The sequence below is a fragment of the Mytilus trossulus genome, chromosome 3, assembly GCF_036588685.1.
Source record: "Mytilus trossulus isolate FHL-02 chromosome 3, PNRI_Mtr1.1.1.hap1, whole genome shotgun sequence".
NCBI lineage: Eukaryota > Metazoa > Mollusca > Bivalvia > Mytilida > Mytilidae > Mytilus > Mytilus trossulus.
In genome coordinates, this window is record NC_086375.1 from 35,327,892 (window position 1) to 35,347,815 (window position 19,924).

The following is a 19,924-nucleotide window of genomic DNA, read 5'->3' on the forward strand; positions in this document are numbered from 1 at the left end:
GTGGGACCATACGGTCTAACAAATGTCTTATAGAAGCAATAATAAGTGTCATAATCCGTACTTCCCCAGCATAACTGTAAGACGTTACCGCATCCGTTTTAACTTTTATATGGTTTTATAAGGAAAGCTGAGCAAGCCTGTCGCCATTATCACGAAGACCAGTAATGACAGTATATTGACAGGAAAAAACAGATAAATAGTGAATACAGTTATAAATTATATAAATTATACTATAAATTAGAATTCAGTCGACAATAACACCTTGATGATCGAGATTGCTTAGTCTGCATAGTGGGGATATAGTTCCGTGAAATCGGTAAAAAGCTCGAGCAACGTGCAAGGATTTGTATAGTTACTAACTATACAAATTCTTGCGTTCTGTGTATATTTTTTTTGTGGACCAATAGGCTAATAGTCCCTTATATGTGAGAGCTCGCTGCCCTTCGAAAATTGGTACTGATTCTCGTTACTGATACCCTTTACAAATGGTGTACTCTTAAACTTCCGATTGTAGAGAGATATGATATTGTTTTATTGTACATGACTTATGGCATTGGATCTGTCAGCTGTCATGCATGTTGTTGAAGGAAGTTTGGGGTTATCAATTAACCAATTTTAAGCATTGTACAAATATACGTCCCCCATTCAAATGCATTGATCATCAAAAAGGGGGGGGGGGGGGGGAGATTCCAACCTCTGGATCCACCACTGATACATATGTATATTCATGATATCTTTTAAGATTGTATTATTAATAAGGGTAATTTAGGCTACACACCTGAGTATATGATACCAGAAGTCCATTACTAGAGGAAGTCTGCAAGCTGTGTTATATATATAGTCCGTGGGTAGTGAAGTAAGGCGTCAAAGAAAAAATTATAATAGCCTTTCAAGACGTTATAATTATTTGGACTAGTCCGCAGGCAATCAGGTCACATTGTCTCCGCCTATTCTCAGTGGAAAACTTCAAATCACTGTACAATATAATAAGAAGATGTGGTATGATTGCCAATTTGACAACTATCCACGAAAGACCAAAATGACACAGAAATTAACAACTATAGGTCACCGAATGGCCTTCAACAATGAACAAAGCCCATACCGCATAGTCAGCTATAAAAGGCCCTGATAAGACCATGTAAAATAATTCAAAAGAGAAAACAAAAGGCCTTATTTATGTTAAAAAATGAAAGAAAAAAACAAATATGTAAAACATAAACAAACGACAACCACTGAATTACAGGCTCCTGACTTGGGACAGACAAATACATTAATAATGTGGCGGGGTTAAACATGTGTAGATTTTGGATTATATCTGAAAACTAAGGCATTACCCAGACAACATGAGTATGTTGGCCCAACATTGGCACAACGTATATCATTGCATTGGCCCATCGTTGTATTTCAACGTTGGCCCAACGTATAAGTGCAAAGTGGGCCTACGTTGGCCCAACATGATGGCTTCATGTTGGCCCAACGTTGTACGGTTATATGCAATACATAGAGCCAACGTTGGCCCATTGTATGAAAAACGAAATCCATGTTGGCACAACGTTGGACCAACGTAGAAATATCTTCTCTTATCATGTTGGCACTATGTTGGTCCAAGGTAGGTATTTCTCATTTTTATGTTGGCAATACGTTGGTCTATTGTTTCAACCAAATTACAATGGATGCTGCATGAGGAGCTGTATATGATAAATACTCCGGAGAACTTTGATCTTTTTTTATTGTGTTCCAAACTGAAAAAGTTTAAGGTAGCAATTCTGTATTTTTGTATTACCCATTGTTGTTACTGTCCTTGTTTTTTTCATGAACTTTGCCTCTTTAATTTTATTTATTGTGTGACGCCAAGATTTCTTTTGCAATGTTTGCTGGATCGACCAGATAAACTCTGTGTCATTTGCTGTCTTGTAAAGAGTTGTCTCATTAGCAATCATACCACATCTTCTTTTTTCATATCAATTTCATTTATTTCTTTAACAGAACAAATGACATATGGCTTATTGTTAGGCGATCATACAAATAGTTTTTCAGAGATGTAATTTTAGTTGTATTGTTTCCAGATCCAGAATGAAAATTAAATAATTCAGAAGATGAAACTTTATTTATTTTAAATTTGATATCATTGGTCGTCACCACGAGTAGTGTCCTCCTCAATTTGAACTTCAACAGTGTCATTATTATTTATATATGTTATTCGCTTTTCCCTTCTCTGTTTCTTGCCACCTTCTCTGTCAAGGCTTAAGCGCCGCCAATCTTTAGCTGCCTCATCTATCTCCTTATCCGAAGACTCTTTGCAGCTATGTTTTTTTTCTAACCGAATCTGTAATAAAGTTATAAGTAAACTTGAATTGCGTATTTGTCTAATGCATGCGTGCGTAATCTCCCTTCTAGATATGTAATATAAATTAATGTATATTCTAAATAGTTTAAACACTATTTAATACAAATTAAATCTTAAATAACCATTTTTTTATATTGGTTATTTGTCTAATGGTCAGAAATTCATTAGTATTAGACGGATTTGTGGGTATAACAAACCCTTATTTACTATCATTTCAGAATTCGGTATCATACTTTGTATATTCGTAATAAACATGATATATAAAGAATAATTTAGATGTGTATTAATGAACAGTTATATATTTGATATATAAAAACACTGTGACACGTTCAAGTGTGTATATGATCAGGTTTCACAAATATATCGTATCTGTTTGCATGCGATTTAGAAATACAATAAAACTAACAAATTCATTTATATTTTAATGAAGTAGCAATCATTATACCACATTTTTGAAACATTACGGAATAAGGTACATCTTAAAACAATTTTATTCCATTAACTTCAGTAATGATCATACATGTTGTGGTTATAGATTTATATAATTTACCATTTGTTTGAAGATACTAATGTTCAGTGGCAAATATTTCATGATAATTAATAGGATTGAAATGATTTAAAATCTAGAAAATATTTCGCCCAAAACGTATAAACTTCAAGATCAGCATTATAAAATGATAGAAATTAATATATGTTTTGATTTTTAACAACATCCCTCAGATTAAAAAATCATATTGTATTTGTCATTCTGACTCGTATATATATCAGATTTTTTAAAGTTATAACTTACATGTTACTATCTTTCTCTTTGAATCCCAGATGACATGATTTTCTCTTTTTGTTTTCTTCGTATCACTGCTTTCTTACAAATACACAACAGGAAATAATCACAAAAGTGACCATCCCATTACATTCAGATTTCCTATAAACTTAATTACCATAGCAACTATCTTTGAAATTTGTCGAACATATGGTCAACCTTATCAGAATGGGCTTGATTAACAGACTGGCTGTATCAAATATCACTCTGCATATAATTGCTATTATTATGTTTCACAAAGTTTAATGAATAAAGTTATTATAAATAATGATTGCAATAAATTTTAATTTTTAACCAGGCAATCTATGTTTAAGATATACATTTTTTTTTTATTACAGTAAGTAATGATATTCCAGTATAAATTTTACCTGACTTATATATATAGTATAATATATGATCACGCAACGTTGGGCCAGCATTGGCCCAACATAGAGTTGTAAATGTAATTTCAGTTGATAAACACTTTCAGTATAACATTAACTTTTCATAAAGCCTGCTGCAATCGAAATTATCCGCCTCCCAAGAGAAATAAAGCGTAAAATATTATATAATCAATTCCATTAACAAAATTTCATATCGGCCCTATGTTGCTACTAACATAATGCCAACATTTGCCCGATTATTTATAACCAACATGAGATAATAATATGAATTTACAACAACAGACCAACGTTGGGCCAATGTTGTGCAGCCGACACCAACGTGCGACCAATGTACCGACAATTTGCCAACGTTGGGCCAATGTTGTGCAGCCAACATAAAATTGCGACCAACGGACCGACAATTTGCCAACGTTGGGCCAATGTTGTGCAGCCAACATAAACTTGCGACCAACGGACCGACAATTTGCCAACGTTGGGCCAATGTTGTGAAGCCAACACCAACGGTCGACCAACGGGCCGACCATTTGCCAACGTTGGCCCACTGTTAGTCTGCTGACTGGGTAAGAGCAAATCTGTCATGGCCTAAAATTTTTGATTAGCTTTACATCTATGTATCAGCCCTGAAATTTTCAGACAAACCTGTCAACTGATTGTTGGGTTGCTGCCAATATATTAGTACAATGTATTAGATTTTAGGGAACATTTGCAATTGTTGGTTATTTTCTTGACTATTATTATAGATAACGATTGTGCACAGCAAAAATGTTCAGCAAAGTAAGATCTACAAATAAGTCAATTATGTATAAATGACCAAATTTATCCCTTAAGGAGTTATTGGCCTTTAAAGGCAATTTTAAACAATTTGTTTATTATGTTTTTGAGCTTTGAAAAATGTTCTTCCCTGAAACTACTGAACAAGTTGCAGGCAAACTTATTCAAAATGATCCTTATTGTTTTATTTTGTGTTTCGTAAAAAAAACTATGGCCACCATGGCTAAAAATTAAATAGAACATAGGTAAAAATGCAGTTTTTGTCTTATACTTATAAAAACTGAAGCATTAAGAGCAAATAAGATTTATCAACCCTGAAATTTTCAGATGAATAGAACAACCCATTTTTGTGTTGCTGACACTACATTTATAAAGTAAATTTTGGAAAAATTGCTGTTTTTGGTTATTTTCTAGATTATTATTTATATAGATAAAGACTGTAAACAGCAAATATGTTCAGCAAAATTAAAAGACCAAAACTTTCAATTGACCACTTTAAGGAGTTATTTCCCTTTAAAGACAATTTTGCACAATTTGTTCATCATAATATAAAATAGAAGATGTGGTATAATTTCCAATGTGACAGCTCTTCTCAAAAGATCAAATGACACAGAAATAAACAACTATAGGTCACTGTACAGCCTTCAACATTGAGCAAACTCAATACTACATAAAATTGAGAATGGAAATGGGGAATGTGTCAAAGAGACAACCACCCGACTATAAAAAAAAAAAACAGCAGAAGATAAACAACAGGTCTTCAATGTAGCGAGAAATCCCCACACCCGGATTCGTCCTTCAGCTGGCCCCTAAACAAATATATACTAGTTCAGTGATAATAAACGCTAGTATATAGTCAGCTATAAAAGGCCCAGAAATGTCAAATGTAAAACAATTCACACGAGAAAACTAACGGCCTAATTAATTTACAAGTAAATGAACATATAACAAATATGTAACACAGCAACAAACAACAACTACTGAATTGCAGGCTCCTGACTTGGGAAAGGCACATACATACATAATGTGACAGTGTTAAACATGTTAGCCGGATCCCAACCCTCTCTAACATGGAACAGTGGTGCAATAGTACAACATTGAAACGAACTATAAAAATCAGTTGAAAAAGGCTTTAAAAACTCATCAGATGGATACAAATAGAAGTATATCTAACAAAAACAGAGTGAAAGTGGCTGGGCACTTATACATCCAAACAACAAAAAGACCATTAGTACAGATCTGTGAGTACTCTCAGTTACTGACAGCTAGTTCAAAGCCAATAACACTTATTGCGAAGCCTATCATAGTTTTCCACAGATTCACCTGCAAGTTACCTGTCGATTTAAACTTTTGTAAGTTCTATTGTCCCATTAAACAAATACAACAGGTATTGTTCTCTGTTTAGTTTATTCAATGGGACCTTTAAATTTCTTGCAAGAGAAATCTATCACTCACTGATTAATTTACCTGAACAAAAAAATGATGGAAATACATGTACAAATAAGTAATTATTAAACTGCATGTGATGTTGTATTTATTCAATCAATAAGACATTTTCAATTTGTCTGATATAAACACTGATTTAAAAATTAAAAGTTGATTTCTGATGATCAATTTTCAACATTTTACCTATTAAAATTTGCTATTTTTTATAGTCTGTTCACAAATAAAAACTTAAAATGATAATGTTTAAATAAAGGTCTTCATAAATGTATTCTTTATAACTGAAGAACCATGAAAAACATGCAGATTCTTTGAAACATAATAGCATGCAGTACTTAAAAAAAATCAGAAATAAACTTTTTATAATTAAATCAGTGCTTAATTTATATTATATTATAAAGTTATATTGAACAGATGGAAAATATATTATTGATACTGAATAAATATTGTATCACATGCAGTTAAGGTGAGTTTATACATGTATTTCAATCAACAAAGAAGATATTTTTTTGGTCAGGCAAATTAATCAAGGAGTGATAGATTTCTCCTAGAAGAAATTTAAATGTCCAAGTGAATAAACTACACAGAGAACAATTTTAAAACCTATTGTATTGATTCAATGGGACAGGTAAACTTGCAAAAGTTTAAATACCTTGGTAAAGAGCAGACGACTCTGGAAAACTTTCATTTGGTTCGCTATAATAAAAAAAATCATGCACCTAAAACATCAACATCAAATGGATTTAGTGTAAAGACGTCATAAACAGTCAGAGAAAAACATGACCTTGTGCAATGCCAAGATACGGGTATCAATTAACAGATTGTAAAATCCATGAATGTGTGTATGTATATAACAAAAATGTTAGTTTGCTTTTAGTTTACTGATAACAAAATCAATATTAATACCAAATTTCAACCAAACTTGAGGTGAATTATAATTAGGGTATCTCCAATAAAGTTTATGTTTTATTTTCTGTTTTCCCGAAAAACATGACCACCTTGGCTAAAAATAGAATATAGGGTAGAATGCAGTTTTTGGCTAAATAATTAGTTATTTCAAAAACTAAAGCATTTAGAGCAAATCAGAATAATTATTTATTTCAAAAACTAAAGCATTTAGAGCAAATGAGAGAAGGAGTTAGGTCAAGGTCTACCTGCCCTGAAATTATCATCAGGGTAACAGAAATTTAGGCTATTGCCCCTTATATATTCATTAGAATCTGTCATTTAAGTAGTGTTTTATAAGCATCAGCTTTTAATTTGCACTTTTCCAATTCAATGGACCATGTTTTATCTTTATAAATGTTCGATGTGACTGTGACACTGTGGGCTAATTAATTCAAGATGCGCTAAAATTAAATTATCTAGACCCAGAACTGCAAAAAAAAATATTGCAACATGTCATTTTCAATAGCTTTTTTCCCTACTTAGGAAGTCCTGTCTGTAAAGTATGATGAATTCATGTCTGTTTTTTTTATTTTTAGATAAAATGCCTTTGGTTAGGAAAAGAGGCAGACATTATGCCCATGTTACATATGAAAGAGGTAAAAGGAAATTAATGAAAGGTGTTCAGGTCATCAGAAATAATTAAACAGGATACAAAACCTACATCTGGACTCCAGCTTGCTTCCAAATTTTCAGGAAATGACCTTAATTCAGATCCTCCTTGTTCAAGTTCATTGCTTGGTACAGAATATTGCCATAAAATATTGGATGTGAAATACCTGAAAGTATAAGATGTCTACATGTTGATCTTTAATTACGAATGATGTCCTTGTTCAATGATAACATTTTGTAAATGTTTTGACTTGTTTGTGATATCTTGAACTTTGGTGTAACAATTTTCAGTAATTCAGAGATTAAAATTTCTTTCATTAAAATCAAATGTATTGTTACAATACATGTATATGTACTAGTATACAGGAGCACATCGAACAAGTTGAGATATATGTATAAACACCATAAGGTGTTGACAGATTGTTTCTGACTGTTTCTTATTTATTTCTTGAATAAATTCCAGTAGTACATTGTGTACTAAAATTGCTTTTTTCAAAGATAATATTGTAATGATTTGGGTAAAAAACTAAAAAATCCCTCTAAACTATTGAAAGTTAGATAACTATTCACATACATGAAAATGTTTATTTTTTAGGTACAGATGCCCTTAAAGTTTTTGATGAAGTAAAGAGCAAGATACTGTCCCATCTGGCAGCAATACTGTATGACACTGTATGACCAATTCACAGACAATTTGACAAAGAATAACAATAGAACACCAACAATTCACATATGAGACGATGTTTTATGGTAACCCACATACTGTGTAGGATTTAATATTGTCTCCCATGAAATGATGTCCACAGGACTTTATTTCATAGTAAATACATGGACAAAATTTACTTATTTAAATGTGTCCTGGACACAATTTCCTATGAAAATATGTCCTCATCAATGAAAAATGCTATGAACATGGACATTATTTAATACTATAATTTTGTACAGGTGGACACTATTTTCAGGACATTATGTCCATCAGGACATTTTTTTGGTATGATCAAAATATTAAATGATGTCTATTGCCTTGTTATTACTAGACATTTTTTAACCAATAATTGCTAACTTTAATACATTGTAACCTTAACAGAGAGTTGTCTCATTGGCACTCATAATTATCTTTGTTGCTGAAAAATGCTGTATACTTAGGGGACAGCATTCCATGGCAATGGACAGTGTTTAATACCAAAATTCTATAATTTCTATTGCCTTCTTCTCTGTAAATCTCATAATAAATATAGTAAAGTTCTTCACATTTGATGTTATACTTTACACTCTTCTTCCTTTTTGTTCTTCTTTCATTGTCATTATCGTTAGCTTGGTATTTCTTAAAACTTTAAGTTCTCTCTATTCACTTTCATCCTTATTTTTTTGTTAACATTTGTATATTAATCAATGTCAATCAATCCTTTGGATTTTTATTAATATTCAAGTGTAATAAAACTTGTTAATGACCTTTGTATTACTTCCCTTGGAGGTCACAATTTAATAGCCACTTCTATGACAACTTGTCCTGTAGTTGGACACTATTTCATAACTTTTGCAGTAAAAATCTGTCCACTTGAGGGACAATATTTCATGGCAATGGACATTATTAAATACCAAAAATCTATGAAAAATTGTCCACATGGACACTTTTTCACAGGACACTTTTATGTCTTACAACTGTACAGAAGTTATTTAAATAATTTGAAATAAAGATATTAAGCAAAACTTTTAAAACTTTGTCGGGCTTAAAATGACACAGAATTAACAACTATATGTCACCGTAAGCCTTCAACAAAGAACAAAACCAACACCACATAGGCAGCTATAAAAATCCTCAAAACAAAAAATGTAAAACAATTCAAACGAGAAAAATAATGGCTTAATTTATGTAAAAAAATATATGTAACACAGTCACAGCAGCAAAAATCCACTACAGGTTCCTGACATGTGACAGGCACATTTGATTGTGAAGGGTTAAACTAGTTTGAAGGCACTAACCCTTCCCCTAACCTGGAAAAGTGGTTAAACAATACAACATAATAACACAGTTGAAAAAAAATTAACTCAGCTCATGGATACAAATAGAAATACATCTATCAAAAAACAGAAAGTTGACATGGATGGGTACTTGTACATCCCAACAAAAAAATAGAAAAAACCTGCCTAATTAATGTACAAAAAAATGAGTGAAAAACAAATGTTTACAGTTACTGACAGCTAGTTAGTTCAAAGCCAATAACAACTTATAAAAAGAATCATGCATCTTAGACTGATTTGTCAATCAATACACATGCACCATCTAATGGATTTAGTGAACAGGTGTCATAAACAGAGAAAAACAAAAACTTGTGCAATGCCAAGATACAGGTATTGACAGATTGTAAGATCCATAAATCTGTATTTATTATTAGGTATATAACTATAGTTCGATTTTCATTAAATAATAACAAATCAATATTATTTCCAATAAAATCAAAATTCAAAGACCTAATTACAGTTTTGATTTGGTAATTGTTTAAATGAGTTTATTTAAAGGATCAATAAGTTTACCTGCCGGATCATTTCTAAATTTCTGGGCTCAGAAAACAACATATGATCAACATATACATTTGTACTCATATTTGTTTTTTTTTCATATGATACAGACTTTATACATGTACAGGAACTTCTAAAGAGGTTTGAAAAGATAGAGATGTGGCATGATTACCAATGTGACAACTAGTCACAATTGATTTGGGTAGAAGGGACAATAAGTAATGCCTTCAACCATGAGTAGTAAAAGACTAAATTAGAAAAAGTAATGGCTTACATTCTTGCATAGAGTTTCCCATTGGAAACTGACTTATTTAATTCAAGAAATCCACATTTATTACTTTTTATTTTTCTCTTTATTTATCAACTTTAATTAATTTGCTATCATGTTATTGTTTCTTTGTTATTTTTAGGTGAATGGTTATAGTAATTTAGACAAGCAAAACATGCATTAAAGACTGTCAGTGTTGCTTGGATTTTCTCCATATGGTAATATCTATAATAAGTGTTAAATTCATACAAATGTTTTCATTGTCTATATGTGTTGGCTGATAGATGAATCATTTCAGTTAAGCTCATCTGACCCAAAGGGTCAAGTGAGCTTTTCTCATCACTTGAAGTCTGTCGTAAATGTCTGGTTACTTTTACAAAAATCTAATCTGAAACTACTGAGCTAAATATAACCAAACTGGTATACAATCATCATTCGGATATCTTGTCCAAGGACCTGGCATGCCAACCATCATAGTTGCCATGCATGGTTAAAAATAGAACAGAAGGGCAAATTCAGGTTATGTTTATTGTCTTAAAAATGGTAGAGAAATTTTGAAAACTGCAGTAATATTTAGGAGACATTTCACTTAAAGATTGATTTTAACCATTTGTTTTGGGTTTTTTATTGCATTTTCCTTTTAAGGAGGCTTGAGGGTACAAATACATCAGCAAACATTGAAACATTTTTTTTTCATTTCAAATTTTATTTATTACACTTTTAGTGTTACTTTATGATATTGTACAAAAATCAACCAAAAAAAAACCAATTTGTTTTGGCCCCAGATGACTTTTAAAATGTTTATATCATTGAAAATGCTCCAAATTATCTCCCCTTGGTGAAAAAATGTCATTTAAAAAAAAAAAAAACTGAAAAACTTTTAACTCATCGGTGACCTTTATTTTTTATTATTGTTTTCAAATGAACTGTACTTATACTAAACTATTGAAAAATTTAAGCGATTTCTGTTATTTCTTTCTTTTTTTCTTTTGATTTTACCTTTTTTTCTCCTATTAGTTCAACAGAAAAAAAAGTACCTTAACAGAAATACATGCTTCTTTCAAATGCAGATTATGAGCTTAAATAAACGGGAACCCCATATTTTTATTTAAATTTTCTTTTAAGATTAGGATAAAGTTTATTTATAGAAAAGAATAGCGAAATCCTATATTTAAAAAAAAAATTGATTCAGACCTGCGAGCCCCCTTTATATTATAATAAAAGCTATAATAGAAGAGAAGCGAAAGGTACCAAAGAAAAATTTAAAAGACCAACAGACAACCAATATTGCATAAAACATGTAACACTAAAGCTGACCCTATTAAAAAAAGGAGGTGATCTAGAAGGGTAGGCAGATCCTGCTCCACATATGACACCTGTATAGATGTAATGAAAATTTAAATATGAAAAATGGTCTAGTTTCTGGTGTCAAAATTTATGAAACTTGAAACTGTATTAAATGTTTCTCTTTGTTTGGGACAGAATTAGGTATGTGTTTATGTGAATAACTAACTTATGCAAGACAGGTCCTACACCTGACAACCTCACATTTTTGTCGAGCCTTCGACTTTAGTCCAAAATGCAAGACTAAGCGATCCTACTTTCAAGCGTCGGCGGCGGCGTCCACAAAAATTCACTCTGTGGTTTAAGAAAGTTATTAAATTTTCATTCTTAAACTATACTGGATTTCTACCAAACTTGGACAGAAGCTTGTTTATGATCATAAGATAGTAAAATTAAAATTCTATTTTTTCTGTATTTTATTTATAAATGGTTTGCAAAAATAAAATTCCATTTATTCTGTTTTTTACCTATAAATGGACTTAGTTTTTCTGCGGGGAAACATTACATTCACTCTGTGGTTAAAGTTTTTGAAATTTTAATAACTTTCTTTAACTATCCTGGGTTTGTACCAGTGTATCTGTATTTTACTTATAAATGGACTTAGTTTTTCTTCCAGTTAACATTACATACAGTCTGCAGTTACAGTTTTTAAAACATTTATTCGATTCATAAACTATCCTGAAATTTTTACCAAACTTGGACAATAGCTTCTTACAATCAAAAGATAGTATCAAGAGGAATTTTTTTTTTCCTCATTTTTGTTGAGCCTGGGAGTTACAGCAAAAGTAGGCGAGACACTGGGTTCCGTGGAACCCTTACACATTTTTTTAGTTTCTTTGTTCATTTCATAAGTATAAGGACACCATGAAACTAAATATCAAACAAAGTAAAAATTATCTTGTCATCTGGTCACCACGATATAGCCTTTCTGTGCTAATACGGCGTAAAGCAACAAACAATCAAGCTTGTCATCCGGTGGGTTTTTGGTGCATCACATATAATATCTGTTATCCCTTTTAAAAGCAAGTTTCTAACCTTGACAATATTCTTCTTCACAAAATAAATTAAAAACTACAGCAATCAAAAAATATTTTTGAAATTTTACAGATTTTTAAATTCCTACTTTGACAAATATATTCTAAGTCTTGTACGAGACAACACTATTTTTAACATTTGACCTTTGTTTTTAATTTTGTTGAAGCATAACATTTTAATTATCACATATATCCTGAAATTGTAATACAATGATATCATACATATTAAAGTTTTATTTTGATATGAAAGTATAATGCATAATACAACCACCCACATATTTTTTTTCTTAAATACATATTTTTTTTTAATAACCTTCCCTGGAGGGGGCATAATATTTTCTGGAACAGCCTTTATATGTTTTCTTGGGGGACGGGACATAGTATTTTCTAGAGCAGCCCTTTATGTTTTTATATAAAAAAAAATCTATTTCAAGTTGATATTAAAACACAAAAAACCCTGTGATAGAATCTATATTACTCCAATCCAGGTTTTACCCTTGTTCTATGTGTATGGTACAGACAAACGTATCAAAAAGAAAAGATGTGGTGTTAAGTTTGCCAATGAGACAATTCTCCACCAGAGACCTAATGATGTAGATGTTAATGATAAACCACACATTGAAATGCCTACCTGTTTATTCTGGATATGACATGAAATTTCATTATTGGAACGAAAACAAATGTTAAGTTAAGTATGACGTCCATTATCACTGAACTAGTAAATATTTTTGTTTAAGAAACAGCTATTAAGAGCACGCTTCAGGTTGTGGGATTTTCTTGTTGTATTGAAGATCCATTGGTGGCCTTTGGCTGCTTTCTGCTCTTTGGTCAGGTTGTTGTTTCTTTAAAAAAAATCCCCATTTTCAATTTTACATTTTACTATCTAGGTAACATTATTTTTGTATACTCTTCATAGATAAGTTTTTGCAAATTTAACTTTCTATTGCAGATGGATTCTATAGTCAGAGGGGAGATGTGAAAAAAATCTTTATTAAAGTCAAGTTACATTAAATGGGCTATGTCACAGATTTCAGTCAAATTTTGCATATATAGAACTCTGGCTCTAGTGGAAACCGAAAAAGTTATGCATTTATCTCATTTATCATTTGAAATATTTACTGATTGAAATCTTTCAATATGAGTGAACATTTGTATAGAAAGCCCTTAAAATCGGCAAAAATCATCCAAAATCTGTCTTAAAATTCATCAAATCTCTAATTCTTCTCCATAGATTTTTTTTTTAAAACTATATGACGTTGATACATAAATTTCAGTTTTGATGTTGCAAAACAAATATAAATAAGGTCACGGAACAAAAAACAAATACCGGTATGTAACACATAAACAAATGACAACCACTGAATTACAGGCACCTGACTTGGGACAGGCAACTACAAAGAGAATGTGGAGGGGTTAAACATGTTAGCAGAATTCAAACCCTCCCCTAATCTGGGACAGTGGTATAATAGTCCATTTACTGTTCCTTGACCTTAAATTAGATTGATAATTCAAATTGAAAACTCAATTTTAGCACTGACCTTAAAATAGATTGATAATTCAAATTGAAAAACTCAATTTTAGCACTAACAGGTTGTTTTGCATTTTATTTATTAAAAATGTTATAATAGCCATGAAACAATGATTTTATTTTCAGGTCATTTAAGAAGAAAATTGATAGAGGAAAGATACAGATATGCAAGAATTTAATATTTGAAATACACTTAATATTTCTTTTGTATATGACCATTAAATTTTGGCAGTCATTGTTATCTCTGCTATACAAACAAATATATCTTGTAAAATTTATTCATAAGAGGAAGCTTTAATAACAAATATCTAACCACATTAAATATTGTTTATGCCCCAACTACAATAGTAGAGGGGCATTATGTTTTCTGGTCTATGTGTCCATTCGTCCGCCCCTTTGTCCGTCTGTCCCTCTCCAGGTTAAAGTTTTTGGTCAAGGTATTTTTTGATAAAGTTGAAGTGAAATCAACTTAGAACACATATTCCCTATGATATTATCTTTCTAACTTTAATGCCAAATTAGATTTTTGATCCCATTTCACTGTCCACTGAACATAAAATAATAGTGTGAGTGGGGCATCCTTGTACTTAATGGACACATTCATGTTTGCCAATTTTTTAATTAGTCTAAAACAAATCTAATTTTTTTTATTCTGTGGGATTCAAAAGATTTTGTCATTTGTGATAATTATTTATTTTGAAGTCTGAGAACATTTCATACAAATTTCAAATTCTAAATAAGACATCTATACAGCACATACTCCATCATAAATTGTGTTAATGATAATGTTGACTATATATCATTTTTATTAAAGAAAAAAAATAATGTATCGCTTATTATGTGCATTCCTATGACTATCCATACTCTTGACTTACTTAATATTCATGTGTTTACATTAATTACATATATTTAAGTAAAACATTTCAATGTATGTCTTCGTAACAATATCACACGTATGAAATGTTTTTTTGTTTTTTTTTAGCTGTATATTCTCTGTGAGGGTTATTCCATTAAAATGTATCAGGGAGGGAAGTTAAATTATTGAACTTGGGTCATGGGTCTTAATTATACCCCTGCTTTCCGTTTAAAAAAAAGGGGGGTATACTGTTTTACCTCTGTCTGTCAGTCCGTCAGTCCGTCCGTCCTTCTGTCCCATGAATATTTTTCGTCGCATTTTTCTCAGGAACTACAACACAAGGATTTCTGAAATTTAATTTCAGAATTTATATAAGTCAGCTATACCGTGTGATGCGTTTTCATATTGATCACTTGACAATTTCCTGGTTACGGAACACTTGTATGATTTGACACATGATAGCCAAGTTGAAAATTTTCGTCACATTTTTCTCAGGAACTACAATACAAGGATTTCTGAAATTTGGTTTCAGGGTTTATATAAGTCAGCTATACCGTGTGATGCGTTTTCATATTGATCACTTGACAACTTCCTGTTTACCCAACACTTGTATGATTTTACACATGATAGCCAAGTTGAAAATTTTCGTCACATTTTTCTCAAGAATTACAAGACAAGGATTTCTGAAATTTGGTTTCAGGATTTATTTAAGTCAGCTATACCGTGTGATGCGTTTTCAGATTCATCACTCGACAACTTCCTGTTTACCAAACACTTGCATATTTTAACACTATTAATATTATCCACTTGTGGCGGGGATATCATCAGTGAGCAGTAGCTCGCATTTTCACTAGTTCAGTTTGCATCTTTTATCATAATGTAGAATTATCTAAAATATTGTTCTTAATTGTAGGGATATTTTGATAGTCCCTACCTACTCTCAGTTCAATGGAAAAGCGCTCACAAACTTTCTTTGCTTTTTATCATAGATGCAATAAGAACATTAACTGAATGATTTATTATTTGTAATGTTTGTGACTCATGTTGTTTGAAATGACATTGAATGAAATAAAGTTTGTACCAAAAAATATTATTACTACTTTGAACCCAGAATTATATGCAAGTTATTAGGCTCTTAGTTAGACAGTCAAAGGGGACTATAGGTTTGCACACTTTTTGTCTGTGTATCATATTAAGTTGGTGTATTAAATGATTACAAATCAGTCTGATAGCTACATGAACTTGACCACATATTTTTTTCTGGGACGTTGTAAGCAGCAAGTCAACAGTATTTGATGTATGGATGTATGGAATGATTATTCCATTACAGGCAGGCTGTACATTATGGTTTACCTGACATTGACCTCTTTTTTTATGGTTTTATTGGTCAATGATTAATTTTCATACTAGCCAGCAATTCAGTTTCTCAGATGTTATCAACTGTGTGGAACTATTGTTTGTTGTAAATGACCTTGATCAAACAGAGATCGTGGATTTAAGCAAGTATTGATAATCTGACCTTCAAAACTGAACAATGGTTACAAAGAAACAACTCTCCAACAAATCATGCATTTAAGCAATTATGGGTAATCTGACCTTCAACAATAAACAATTGTTACAATAAGACAACCATCCAACAGTGATCATGAATTTAAGCAACTATTGGTAATCTGACCTTCAACAATAAACAATCGTTACAATAAGAAAACTCTCCAACAGAGATCATGAATTTAAGAAATTAAGGGTAATCTGACCTTCAACAATGAACAATCGTTACATAAGACAACTCTCCAACAGTGATCATGGATTTTATCGTTAAGGGTAATTTGACCTTTAACAATAAACAAATCGTTACAATAAGACAACTCTCAAACAGTTATCATTGATTTACGCAATTATGGGTAATCTGACCTTCAACAATGACAATCTTTACAATAAGACAACTCTCCAACAGTGATCATGGATTTAAGCAATTATGGGTAATCTGACCTTCAACAATAAACAATCGTTACAATAAGACAACTCTCCAATAGTGATCATGGATTTAAGAAATTAAGGGTAATCTGACCTTCAACAATAAACAATCGTTACAATAAGACAACTCTCCAACAGTGTATATAGTTACAAACAATTACAAATACAATAAAGCAAAACAACAAAACAGTATGCTTTAAAAAGTTAGACATTTTAAATATTACTTATAGTATCCCAGTGTTATCATGGATTTAAGAAATTAAGGGTAATCTGACCTTCAACAATAAACAATCGTTTCAATAAGACAACTCTCCAATAGTGATCATGGATTTAAGCAATAATGGGTAATCTGACCTTCAGCAATGAACAATCGTTTTTACAATAAGACAACCCATTGAATAACTCTGTTTAATTGGTGTATGCATGTTGTATAAGGTATATATCCACCAAATAATTATGTTTCATTGGTGTATGCTATATACAAATCGACTAACGTTGTCTCATTGGTGTACGAACAATGTAGAAGTTTTAGACCCATCGAATAACTGTCTCATTGGTGCTTTACCGTTGTATAGGATTTAAACCCATGGACTAGCTTTGTCTCATTGGTGAATAAACATAAATAGGGTAAATATCCATCGAATTACTCTGTCTCATTGATGTATGACAGTTGTTTAAGGTATATATCAACCGGCTCATTATGTTTCATTGGTGTATGAACATTGTATAGGGTATATACCCATCGGATAACTTTGTCTTATTGGTGAATGAACGTTTTATAGGGTCCATAACCATCGAAAAGTGAATGAACGTTATATAGGGTCCATACTCATCGAATAAATTCTGTCTCATTAGTGTATAAACGTTATATAGGGTCCATACCCATCGAATAACTCTGTCTCATAAATGCATGAACGTTATATAGGGTTCATACCCATCGAAAAACTCTGTCTCTTTAGTGTATGAACGTTATATAGGGTCCATACCCATCGAAAAACTCTGTATCAATAGTGTATGAACGTTATATAGGTTCATACCAATCGAATAACTCTGTCTCATTAGTGTATGAACGTTATATAGGGTTCATTCCCATCGAAAAACTCTGTATCAATAGTGTATGAACGTTATATAGGGTTCATACCCATCGAAAAACTCTATCAATAGTGTATGAACGTTATATAGGTTTCATTCCCATCGAAAAACTCTGTCTCATTAGTGTGTGCACGTTATATAGGGTTCATACCCATCGAATAACTCTGTCTCGTCAGTGTATAAACATGATATAGGGTCCATACCCATCGAAACACTTTGTATCATTAGTGTATGAACGTTTTATAGGGTTCATACCCATCGAAAAACTCTGTCTCATCAGTGTGTGAACGTTATATATGGTTCATACCCATCGAATACCTCTGTCTCATCAGTGTATGAACGTTATACTAGTATAGGGTTCATACCCATCTAAAAACTCTGTCTTATTAGTATATGAACGTTATATCGGATCAATACCCATCGAAAAACTCTGTCTTATTAGTGTATAAACGTTATATAGGGTCCATACCCATCGAAAAACTTTCTATCATTAGTGTATGAACGTTTTATAGCCGGGTCCGTTTCCATCGACAAAATCTGTCATATCAGTGTATGAACATTATATATGGTTCATACCCATCGAAAAACTCTGTCTCATCAGTGATTGAACATTATATAGGGGTCATACCCATCGCAAAACTTTGTATCATTAGTGTATGAACTTTATATAGGGTTCATACCCATCGAAAAACTCTTTCTCATTAGTGTGTGCACGTTATATAGGGTTCATACCCATCGAAAAACTCTTTCTCTATAGTGTGTGCACGTTATATAGGGTTCATACCCATCGAATAACTCTGTTTCATTAGTGTATGAACGTTATATAGGGTTCATACCCATCGAAAAACTCTGTCTCATTAGTGTGTGCACGTTATATAGGGTCAATACCCATCGAATAACTCTGTCTCATCAGTTTATGAACGGTATATAGGGTCCATACCTATCGACAAAATCTGTCTAATTAGTGTACAAACGTTATGCAGGGTCCATACCCATCGAAAAACTTTGTATCATTAGTGTATGAACGTTTTATAGGGTCCATATCCATCGACAAAATCTGTCATATCAGTGTATGAACATTATATATGGTTCATATCCATCGAAAAACTCTGTCTCACCAGTGTTTGAACGTTATATAGGGTCCATACCCATCGAAAAACTTTGTATCATTAGTATATGAACGTTATATAGGGTTCATACCCATCGACAAAATCTGTCTCATTAGTGTGTGCACGTTATATAGGGTCAATACCCATCGAATAACTCTGTCTCATCAGTGTATGAACGTTATATCGGGTCAATACCCATCGAAAAACTCTGTCTTATTAGTGTATAAACGTTATATAGGGTCCATACCTATCGAAAAACTTTGTATCATTAGTGTATGAACGTTTTATAGGGTTCATACCCATCGACAAAATCTGTCTCATCAGTGTATGACCGTTATATAGGGTTCATACCCATCAAATAACTCTGTCTCATCAGTGATTGAACATTATATAGGGGTCATACCCATCGCAAAACTCTGTCTCACCAGTGTATGAACGTTATATAGGGTCCATACCCATCGAAAAACTTTGTATCATTAGTGTATGAACGTTTAATAGGGTTCATACCCATCGACAAAATCTGTCTCATCAGTGATTGAACATTATATATGGTTCATACCCATCGAAAAACTCTGTCTCACCAGTGTATGAACGTTATATAGGGTCCATACCCATCGAAAAACTTTGTATCATTAGTGTATGAACGTTTTATAGGGTCCATATCCATCGACAAAATCTGTCATATCAGTGTATGAACATTATATATGGTTCATATCCATCGAAAAACTCTGTCTCACCAGTGTTTGAACGTTATATAGGGTCCATACCCATCGAAAAACTTTGTATCATTAGTATATGAACGTTATATAGGGTTCATACCCATCGACAAAATCTGTCTCATTAGTGTGTGCACGTTATATAGGGTCAATACCCATCGA

The 19,924-nt window shown here is 32.0% G+C and overlaps 1 long non-coding RNA gene across 1 annotated transcript; it reads left to right on the forward strand.

Moving 5' to 3' along the window:
* Positions 1-175: 175 nt before the first annotated feature.
* Positions 176-15,244, forward strand: LOC134711332 (uncharacterized). Its single transcript, XR_010106166.1, has 5 exons — positions 176-199; positions 7,249-7,308; positions 7,917-8,071; positions 10,252-10,327; positions 14,142-15,244. It is a non-coding gene; the product is annotated as an uncharacterized LOC134711332 (long non-coding RNA).
* The last annotated feature ends 4,680 nt before the right edge of the window (positions 15,245-19,924 follow it).